We start from the raw sequence: 11,664 nt of genomic DNA, 5'->3' as shown, positions 1-11,664 counted from the left end.
TCTGGGACAATGATGGTGGTGGCATCAGGATTGGGATTCAGTGTTGAATAGCAGTGGTGACAGCAGTACCACCATTCAAGCACATTTTTCCATGTAGGAAGAATCAGTATTCTCACTGAACTGACAGTCACATCATTTTGGATATGGTCAGTGGACCTAGCATACTAAATTCCATTCAACACAAATACACAGAAAATGGAAAGGAAGGAAACTCACTGCCATTAGGGGCACATGTGACAGTTCTTTTTGCAGTTCAGCAACGGAATTTGGAATGAATAGCTTTAGGAGGTAATGGAGAAAGGCTGATGGTAGTCAACACTTACAATTCCTAAATAGGAAAACTTCTGCTGATTGCATTTTTTAAAAAAGAAAATGAAATGAAATAACTACATGAAAGAGAAGTACTGTAAATCTGTTTCCATTTTTCTCCACCTTCACTGGAAAAAAAATTTTGTGTTATCCAGGAAACGGGGAAAAGCTAATGATAATTTAGATCGTTTAAAATTTGAAGTTGCAGAAATATGAGAAGTACGAATGTAATAATTTTATTCAAACACAGCACATAGCTATTACTATAAATTATTAGCTAGACAGTTAAATGAATTGTGGATTATGCAGTAGTGTAACTTTAGGAAAGTAATATTATGAGAAATAACATTTGCATTTTTTCTGACTTCTTATTTGGAAATTTCAGCTATTCTTGTAAATTAGTTTTTTTGAATTAGCTTCTTAGGTTTTAAGAGAAAGAAGAAAAAGATGACAAAGCAGAGAAAACATGTATATTTTGGATAGTCACAAATCTGTAATTATATTGCATTAGTATATTTTATTATAAAAACTCAAATGTTTAAAAACCAGTCTTTAAATCATGCTGACTTTCCAGGGGACTATATTTATGCAAATAGCCCAGCACAAATTGTCTTTGACAGCAAAGAGGCAGCCATGACAACACAGCTTTTAGAGGTCAAAGAGCATATATGACATGCTGTATATTGTTAATAGGTACATGGAAGGAAAAAAGTTCTCTGACTGGTTTGAAATATTCATAAAATGCAAGTCTTTTTCAATTAAAAATTAAAGACATGGAATATTTGATGGAAAATATAAATAACAAGAAAGAAAGGGGATGGGAAAGTGAATTATCTATTGATTAAATTAAAATCGATAAGGCATACTGCTAGATGCTCTAAATGTGTTGTATCATCCACACAGAATTCCTATGAAAGGAGTAAAGAACCCTATTTTTGCAGTTTGGAGAGCTCATGTTCAGAGAGATAAAGTAATTTTCCCAATGCCACATGGTTGGCAAAGGGCAAAGCTAGACTAGAATCATTCAACATTTGTACATCGGACTAGGACTTTAAAACCAATGACAAAATCTAGAGATACAGACATTATGGAAGAAGAAAAACGATACCAAATAAACTAGATATTCCACAGATATCTGCTCTAAATAAAAAAAAAAAAGGAAAAGCAAGTAGTCACGTGAACTTGAAGTTCCTCCAAAAAAACCTGCAACCTCATTACATGCATGCAGCCCAGTTGTGTGGTAAATGTCAGTCATCACAGTTCATTCATTTTGAACATGTAACATCTATACATATATGGCTACACTTAAAAGTTAGAAAAGGCGTACTTCCCTGGTGGTGCAGTGGTTAAGAATATGCCTGCCAGTGCAGGGGACATGGGTTTGAGCCCTGGTGCAGGAAGATCCCACATGCGGCGGAGCAACTAAGCCTGCGCACTGACCCTGACCCTGTGCTCTAGAGCCCGTGAGCCACAACTACTGAACCCGCATGCCACAGCTACTGAAGCCCGCACGCCTAGAGCCCGTGCTCCGCAACAAGAGAAGCCACTGCAATGAGAAGCCCACGCACCACAAGAAAGAGTAGCCCCTGCTCGCTGCAACTAGAGAAAGCCTGCGTGCAACAACGAAGACCCAACACAGACATAGATAAATAAATTTATTTTTTTAAAAAGTTAGAAACGGCAAAGAAGATTAATGACAGCATGTTTTATATTTCAAAATGCATTTAAATATAACAGCTTTATTGAAGTATAATTGATATAAAAAGAACTGTACATATTTAACACATACAATTTGATGAGTTTGGTCATATGTAAACACGATACCATCACCATAATCAAGGTAATAGATATATCCAACACCTCTGAAAGTTTCCTTGGAGAGGGTAGGCGGTAAGAACACTTAACATGAGATCTATCCTCTTAGCAAATTTTGAAAGGCACAATACCATATTGTTAATTATAGGCACTATGTTGTACAAGCAGATCTCTAGAACTTATTCATCTAGCATAACTGAAACTATATTCTTTCTAATAGTTCTCTGTTGCCTATGGGACACTGGAGGACATATTGAAATTCAAGGCTCTGCATTATCTGGTCTTTAACTGTCTCACATTATTTCTTATTCTTCATTCCCTCTTGACTCAACAATGAATTTTGCACTCCAGCTAGGCTTACAACTTGACTCTACTTGGACTAGTCACTTGCATTTTCAACTCTAAGATCTAGAGCAAAGAGATTGAAGCAACATATCATTAATGTTAAGACTCAGACTTTATATTAAAGGCAATGAGGGGATACTGAGGAGTTCACCTTGCCTCATCAAGAAGAGGAAGATAAATCTTTAAAGGCTTTATATGGTGTTTTATATTTCTTTTGATTCTCTTTTATTTTATTTATTAATTAAAATTTTTTTTTTTCCAGATAAACCTAGTCAACTTTATTTTTCAGGCATTTCAAGATAAACATAGTCAAAACGAGCATGCTTACCCTCCTGCTCCTTCTCCCCAGTGTAGCAGCTAAGTTCCCAGGGGCTTTTGGGCTTCATGGTATTGGTGAAGGGCCACTTGGTCCATGATTGTCCTCTGTCCCCCTGTTGGGGCCCACAAAGATGTGTCTCATCTTGGTCATTTGCTCATTGATTCTCTTTTAGCAGTCAGTGAATAAAACACAAATAGCTAATTAAATAGGATATGCTCAATAGTTAACAATGTCAAAAAAATTTATTTTTATTAAATATCTGAATTCCAAGCCAGAAAAGATAAAATAAAACAGAGACTTCTGAATGTTTTTCTCAGCATATTCTTCTTTCTGGGCCTCTGCATTTCAGTTATAAAAATGAGATTGTAGTCTATAATTTATTGAATGGTAGCATAATATAGGAAAAAAAAAATTCATTGACAATAATGGAAGCTGAAGTTTTCTTAATCCCAATTTAATATGTGTGAACATATTCAATAATTTTCTTAGTTTTTTTATATTGAACATTCTAACAATATAGATAGAAAATAGGATACAATAACTTATTCAGATTAATTAAATTTTAATGTGTCTTAATATTCATGTGTGTATAATGGATTTGCTTTATACTATTAGAATCCTGGTTTAAATGAATTATGTCGAGTAATGCCTCTGCGTGCACATTAAATGCTGTCTAAATGTCTGGGAAAATCTCGTATTTATATTTTATTTTACTGAGAATTGAAGTATATATTTTGTTTTCTACTCCTACCTTTCTATTATGGCAATCATTTGGGGTTCTAAATTTGGTTTAATCTCCATGACACCTCCAAATGAAATTTGAAGCTGAAAAAAATAGAAATTTTGACACATGTGAGTAATTTTTAATAGAAACTTACTTAGAGTTAATTACATTGAGAGGACTAAAAACAGGATTTGGAGAAAAGTGAAAATTACAGCCAAGACTATGACAATAAGGTAAGTATATAAAATACATAGATGATTAAATCCACTAAATTTTCCCTGTGGTCATGTACATGATCATGAGAAGAAAAATGTCAAATTACTTTCCAAGTCGATTCTTAACTCTTCATAAAATAACATTAAAAATCAGATATAATATCAATAAGTTACAGCTTATGAACTTGTGTTTATATGTTCCCTTGACTGCATTTGAAGATTGAACTCCCTGAGCGCTGCCCTTGAACCCTTTCTCAACAGCTGGTTCTCTGTTGCCCAGGGGAAAACTACTCAACTTCTGACCATTCTGACTTTGAACACTGAGTTTCCTGTATATTACTTTTGCTGCTTGATTAACAACAAGCATAAGAGATATTTATATAAACTAAGTAATGAGATCATTGTCTCCACAATTCTGGATGTCACCTACCTATATATTTTCCTAATTGAATACTTGAAATTGCTAAACCTTGACACTGCATCTTGTCTCTCCCCATCTGAACCGTGGTTCCTCTGTGGACATATCTCCCTGTTTTGTTTTGTTTTTTTAATTCTTGAATGTGGTCTAATGTCAGAACCCACTCCCTCTCACTATTTGCTTGTCATCAGAAATCTCAAGATGTGGGATTATATTTTCTTCAAAGCTAGGTAATATATTTTAAATCACTTTCTTTAACACACCTATGAAAGAGACACCTTTTGTCTCAGGGTATAAGAAAATGAATATTCAGTAGTTATTTAGAAATGATATTGCTATAGTCTCCAAAGAGTAAAAAGATCATGCTTAGAATCTATGATGAAGCTACTTCTGAATTTTCTAAATTTTCAGACATGACTCATAACTTAGGAGTTTCACTCTTAGATGTTTCTCCATTCTGTTAAGTTATTTATCTGAACTAAGATAATATGACCATGAGAAGATATTGAGTATGTCAAAAATAATGTTAATTCTTATTACTTATAGTTTATTATTTGAATCATTTATTTATAGCAATGCTCTATGTTTAGAAAAAACCATAGGACAAAGTTTTTGTCAACAAGTGTCTGCCAGTCTAGAATGGAGAGGCAAACATAAAAGTAAATAACTTTATAAAGAATTGTGTTCCTTTCTTTATAATAAGTGATTTTACAATGTATTACAATTAAAAATATAGTAATATCAGCTTTGGGATATACATATATTACAAAAGGCTATATATGTTTCCCTTATTCTTCTCCTTAAATTTATTATTTAATTGGAATTGCACTAAATATATAAGTAAATTTGAAAAAAAAATCACCTCTTGTGCAAAAAGTTTTCTTCACAATTATCTAAATCTACTTTTGATCTCAATCAGATATGAACACAGCATAGATATCTTCAATATTCACAGAATCAAGTTTACCTTCCATTCTTCTTTGCTGAAGAAATCACTTGAAGGTAAACTCTACCAAAATAAGTGTGTTGGACAAGTCATTACCATGGAAATTATGGGAGGATTCACATTAGAGAGGCATGTGAGCCAAGCGGGGTTAGGTATTGAAGATTAGCCTTCGAACAATTGAGGGGTGAGATGTGTACATTCTAGGCCAAGAGACTAGTGTGTAAGGAACTGCAAGATTATAGCTTCAGCTGACACATAGAGTATGAGATGAAATCAAAGGAGAGGAGGCTCTGGACAGCAATTTCAGTCAAATGGTGAAGGACTTTACATGCTGTACTAAGGAGTTTCAGTTTTATCCTGTGGATACTGAAATCGGTCAGCAAATAAAAGCACACATTTAATAAGAATGTAGTATGTACTAGAGATGAGACAAGGAAATCTAAGTAGGGAATTGGGTAGCTATATAAGTTAAACAATACAAATAACAGGTACCTAGTCCAACATAAGATACAGGAATCATGGAGAAATACAGCTTGGTTGATCACATGGCTTGATACTAAGGCACTCAGAGACATAAGGAACTAGTGTGACTGGCAATGTATATTACACAGACCTTTGAGGATCTGAATAGATTAGTTCTCCTCCCTTGAGCTGGATGTGATAGAAGAAAAGAAATGAATGTCTTAAGGGTCTGAGAAATTAAATCACTCAAATAGTATAAAACTGGAAGACTAGTAGTTATAAAAGACAATATTATTCTCTCACAATTTTAGTCAAACCAAGAAAATATGTATGGTGTCATTAACATTAAAATTTTTCTCCTTTCTTTTTTGCTAAATTACATGTAAAAATCAAAATTACTTCCTCTCTCTCTGATTGGTTATTAAAAATTAGATGTTAAAAATAAGAACCATAGTGAAATATTACCTAATAAATAGCTCACTAACATCAAAAGTATGATTTTAATGCATAAAAATAGATGAATTTCAAACTAGAATTAATGCATAGTGTTTTCCCACCAAACAAATAGTTTCTCAGTCATGAAGATAACTATCTACAAAAACATGAACAATAAGCATGAGAGAGGCAAGGTTACTCATCCTTTGATTTTCAATAACCCTGATGCAAATATTGTTTTGTGTTCATTCACCTATTCTCAGTATTCAGTTTATCTTTCTTATTCAAAGCAGAAGGTTAACAAAAATGACAGCACAGATGGTGTCATTTTCTTCTTTACAAGTCAAAGTGATGAGCCTTATAAAAGACTGTCACATGCATCCTCTCACCTGTCTGGTCCCTTCTGTGCCCCCATCTGCACAGCGCTAATCTGATGACTTGTACTTCCTTGACCTCTTCAAAACCAGACTTTCAGGATTAGTTCAGAGAGGAAACTAGTTATATTTAGGTTATATTTTTAATTGTATAGATATTATATTATCAAATCAGTTTTATGACATAAGATCATGGTATGATACATAATTTTTTAAACTTAAATTTAAAATATCTTTAACTTTCATGATTAGTAGCTACTGGAAGTTTATATACTCTGACCAAAATCTCCCCCATACTCCCACCCCCCAGCACTTGGTTACCATCATTCTACTCTGCTTCTATGAGTTTGGCTGTTTTAAATTCTACATATAAAAGTGATATCACACAGTTTCTCTCTTTCCCTTTCATAGATAGATAGGTAGGTATGTAGATAGATAGATACATAGATAGATACATAGATAGATATACACACCACATCTTCTTTACCATCAAGCTAAGAAAATAAGAACCAAACCAAGGTACTATTTGAACTGAAAACAATCTTCTTTTTCCCTATCCTGTTGAATAAATGCAGATACTACTACATCAATGTCAATTCTATCCTTCCAGATGAGCACTGTTCATGTGTCATATTTCTTCAAAAATTTGCTATAATACAATATTTCTGGAGATTTCAGAGTTGTGCATTTTCTCCCAGCTCTGTAATCTGTTATCATTTACACTTGAAATAGGCTGACATTCTACTCTGTTCCTAACTCCGAATGGATCACACAGTCCCTCCTTTCCCAAAAGTGCCAATCTTTTCCCTGTATCCTTCAAGTCATAGCTTCAAATATATGCAGGTCTGCCTTGGTTCTGATGGTAAAAACAAAAGTAAATAAATAAAACAACCTTCACTGGAACCCTAATAACTCTTTTTATTTTCTTTCCTCCATTCTTTCAAATAATGGATTTATTTCAGAATGTTTGTCTGCTGATGGTAGCTCCCAAATATTTCTAATTCATTGTCTTTCTCTTGTCTTTCATTCTGACGGCTATATTTACTATATGGCTTAAATCATTTGCTTCAGGATATATTGGGCATGTCATTCAGGGCACCTGGCAGGTCCAAATTATAATAGATATAGTTACCCATACACAGCCTCTGTTAAGCCAGAGTTCTCAACTGTGTTTTATCACGCTTGGCAGACGATTGGATTGTGATCAGGAAACTAACCCAACTGAAGATTATTACTAACGTCTACCAACGCATGAGGTTGCTAGAAGCAAAGAGCCAGGCTGTCCATGAATTTATCAACAGGAATTAGGCTAATTTGCAGAATTCTCATGACTGATTATCTCTACAACATATGAAGACAGTGGGTCCATTTTATGATTAAAGAATGAAAAAGACACTCAGAAAGAAGCAGAAAATTATGTGAGCAATATACAGACCCCTAGAAAGATTCAAAGGATTGTTGCCAGAGTTTCCTTATGTCTTGGTGATGTTCAAGTGTGATCAATATGTATCCTCAGGAAGCAATGTGACCATAGACAATACTGAATAATCCCATCTTAAAGAAGAAGCAAATATGATATTTTTATAATTATAATTGTGATTGGGGCTACAGGAAAGAACACAAAGTAGCAGATATAGTGGAAATTGATATTGCCATCATTTGCCTCAGGAGAGTTCTATCTTGCAGCAGCAACTGACAGTCCCTAAACTCAAAGAATGAGGGAATTTAGATAAATTTTAATAACATTACTAAGTTTTTATATTGATTATTTTTATAGTTACCATCTATTTATGGTAACTTAATTTAGTGTTCTATTTATAGTGAGAATGTCATTTCTTTAAAACTCATTTAAGAACCAGACTTTCAGGCTTGGAAGGGTTAAAATTATTGTAAGAATAGAAATAAGATCCTTCTGGCAATATGGAACTAGGTCAGGAAGGAGCCCAACTCAGTACGTATGCTTATTCCCAGCTGCAGCAAATTTAATCATAGCAAGGTGGCCAGGTTCTTTAGGAGCTGTAACCAGGACACTGGTAATGGATGTCAAATGATAACAACAGACCATTTCAATTTACAGATTCACTTACAAAGAGGGAATATAATCAGCAATGGCCATCTAGATATTGGAGGTGGGGTCCCTTCCCCATTCCCTCAAGGTTGGATTGGTTTCACCAACTGCATTCACCAACCAAGACTCTGCTCCAAGCAAGGTGGTAATGTTATCAATGTGGGGGACACAGAATAAGCGAGAAGGCTGGATAACAAGGATCTATGGATTCATTCTTAAGTGCAGTTGAGGCACTATGCTGGGAAAATCTAAGGTGGAAGTTTGTTTATTTATTCTTTTTTATTATGGAAGCATACACATAAAAGAAGAAAGAATTTTGTAATATCATAAAATCCCATGTACCCATCAGCCAGCATCAACAGTTAACACTTTAAAATTTTTCTTTGTGTGTGTGAAAGGTTTAAACTACCTAGCTTTGTTAATTTTTTTTTTTATTTGTGACTTTACTTTTTTAGAGCAGTTGTAGGTTCACAGCAAAATTGAGGGGTGGTAGAGAGATTTCTCATATATTCTCAGCTGCTCCCACACATGCATTGCCTCTGCCATTATCAACATCCCCCACCGGAATGATACATTTGTTACCACTGATGCACTGCCATACACATCATAATTCCCCAAAGTCCATAGTTTACATTACAGTTCACTCATGGTGTTGTACATCCTACGGGTTTGGACAAATGTATAATGACATGAATCCATTATTATGGTATCATACAGAGTATTTACACTGGCCCCCAAACCTTCTGTGCTGCACCTATTCATCCTCCTGCAGCCCTAATCCCTAGCAACCAGTTATGTTTTTACTTTGATATCCTGTAGTTTGAAAATAATGATGTAGGAGTTTTTTGTTTTAGGTTTTTGTTTTTGTTTTGCTTTTATCCTGCTTGGTGTTCTCTAAGCTTCCTGGATCTGTGGTTTGGTGCCTGACATTAATTTGGGGAAATTCTTAGTCATTATTGTTTCAAATATTCCTTCTGTTCCTTTCTTTTCTTTCTGGTATTCCTATTATGTGTATGTTACATCTTTTGTAGTTGACCCACATTCCATAGACATTCCATTCTTTTTTCCTCAGTCTTTGTTCTCTACTCCTTTTGGTTTTTGAAGTTTCTATTGATATATCCTCTAGCTTAGAGATTCTTTCTTCACTGTTCTCTTTTACTAATGAGCCCACCAAAGGCATTCTTCATTCCTCTTACAGTGTTTTTCATCTCTGGCATTTCTTTTTGGTTCTTTCTTAGGATTGCCATCTCTCTGCTTACATTGCCCATCTTTTTTTACATGTTCTGTTAACCATAACAGCCCTTAGCATGTTAATCATAGTTGTTCCAAATTACCATCTGATAATTCCTACATTCCTACTATGTCTGGTTCTGGTGCCTTCTCTGTCTCTTCAAATTGTGTTTTTTTTACCCTTTGGAATGCCTTGTAATTTTTTCTTGATAACCAAACATGATGTACTGGGTAAAAGAAACTACTGTAAATAGATCTTTAAGCTTTAGGAGGAGAGGAAGCATTCTACAGTACTGTGTTTAGGTCTCAGTCTTCTAATGAGCCTAAGCCTCTACACTGCAAACTTTACAAGTGCTTCTCAGTATTTTTTCTCCCCCTTAGGTGGGGGAGGATGCCTAGAATGGGTTGTATTTAGTATTTCTCTTCTTTGTGGTAGGCGAAATATGGCTAGAGTTGGGTTTTTCCCGACCCCAGATCAGTTTAGCTCTGATAATAGTTTCAGGCTCAGGCTAACTAGTTTCCCCTGAGGTCAGGCCATGTTAAGAAGAGTGCTCTGGTGTATTTCAAAATGGTTCCTTTTGCTTCCCCCTGCTGAAAGCAGGAAGGGATATTCTTTGATATTTACTGAGAATTTAGTAGAGCTCCTATAGGTAAACCTCACAATTTTGTGGGCACCCACTGCCCCCACACCCCTGACCATCAATGGGTTCTCCTGGAATTTTTAACTCTCAGACTTGTCCACACTGAGCCTTCAGCAATTATCAATTACAGTTCAGGTTTTCCTACCCCGGCACTGGTTCCTGAGGCAGTTTCTGCTTGTGAATCTGCCCTTCTAAACCTCGACTCCCTGTATTCACCTGTCTCTCCAATCCTGGGGGCCAGTGGTTTGCCCTATGTCCTCTCCTCTCTCATGAATTCAAGAAGAGTTGTTGATTTTTCAGTCTTTTCAGCTTTCTGTTTGTTGTTAAGTTGAAATGGTGACTTCCAAGGTCCTTACATACAGAACTGAAAACTCAACCTCTACTTGTTTTTTTTTTACCAAAGCTACAGTTGGATTTGATTGAGATTGATTGGTAGTTTCAAGTATTTTCAGCTGTGGTAGGCAGACTTTTAGCCCACCCAAGTTCCTGGCCTTGGTTAGTCAATCAAATACTAACCTAGGTACTGCTGTGAAGGGACTTCAGAGATCTAATTACGAGAAAGAGATTATCTTAGATTAAGTGGGTGGATCCAGTCTAATCACCTGAGCCCTTAAAAGCAGAAAGGTTTCTCAGTCTGGGGTCAGAGAGAAGAGGTAACAGGAGAGATGAGGCAGAAGGGGAAGTCAGTGATTTCATAACACGAAAAGGAGTAAAACTGTTGTTGCTGACTATGGCCTCTAAAGCTGGGAATGACCCCAGGCAAAAGCCAGCAAGTAAATGGGACCTCAGTCCTAGAACCACATGGAACTGAACGCTGCCAAAAACCTAGATGAGCTGAGAAGTAGATTCATCCCCAGACCCTCCAGGAAGAAGGAAGCCCTGCTGGCAACTGGGTTTCTGACTTGTGAAATCCAGGTAAGAGAACTGAGTCACACTGTACTTGGACATCTAATATGTAGAATTGTGAAATAATATGTTTTCTCTTAAGCCACTAAATTTGTCATAATTTATTATGACCACAATAGAAATTTAATACATCAGATTTATTCCTTTTATAATTTCCCTATCAGCCTTTTACCATTTCCCCATCAGTCTTTCACCAAATGCTTTTAGCATTCACTATTGATCATTGACTAGATCCATTATTTCATTAGAGACTGCAAAATAGTAGTATAACAATTTTATCATTCCTCCCACATTTATTACCTTTAATTTTTTTATGAAGGAGACTTTCTCTTATTAACTATTGGTTATCCAACAATATAAGGGTATAAAACCTTTACTTTACCACTTTTCAGAATAATGAGTTAGTGTTCTAGTTGCTGCCTAAAATTCATTTGAATATCATTATGAATTCTAGATT

General features: G+C 35.3%; 1 long non-coding RNA gene across 1 annotated transcript in view; it reads right to left on the bottom strand.

Moving 5' to 3' along the window:
* Positions 1–3,556: 3,556 nt before the first annotated feature.
* Positions 3,557–11,664, bottom strand: part of LOC125960398 (uncharacterized) — a 33,166-nt gene continuing 25,058 nt past the window's right edge. Inside the window, exon 3 of the long non-coding RNA XR_007469993.1 lies at positions 3,557–3,613. This is a non-coding gene — a long non-coding RNA (uncharacterized LOC125960398). The remainder of the gene's footprint in view (positions 3,614–11,664) is intronic.

The sequence above is a fragment of the Orcinus orca genome, chromosome 11 (assembly GCF_937001465.1).
Source record: "Orcinus orca chromosome 11, mOrcOrc1.1, whole genome shotgun sequence".
Lineage (NCBI taxonomy): Eukaryota > Metazoa > Chordata > Mammalia > Artiodactyla > Delphinidae > Orcinus > Orcinus orca.
This window is presented reverse-complemented; position numbering and strand designations above follow the sequence as displayed.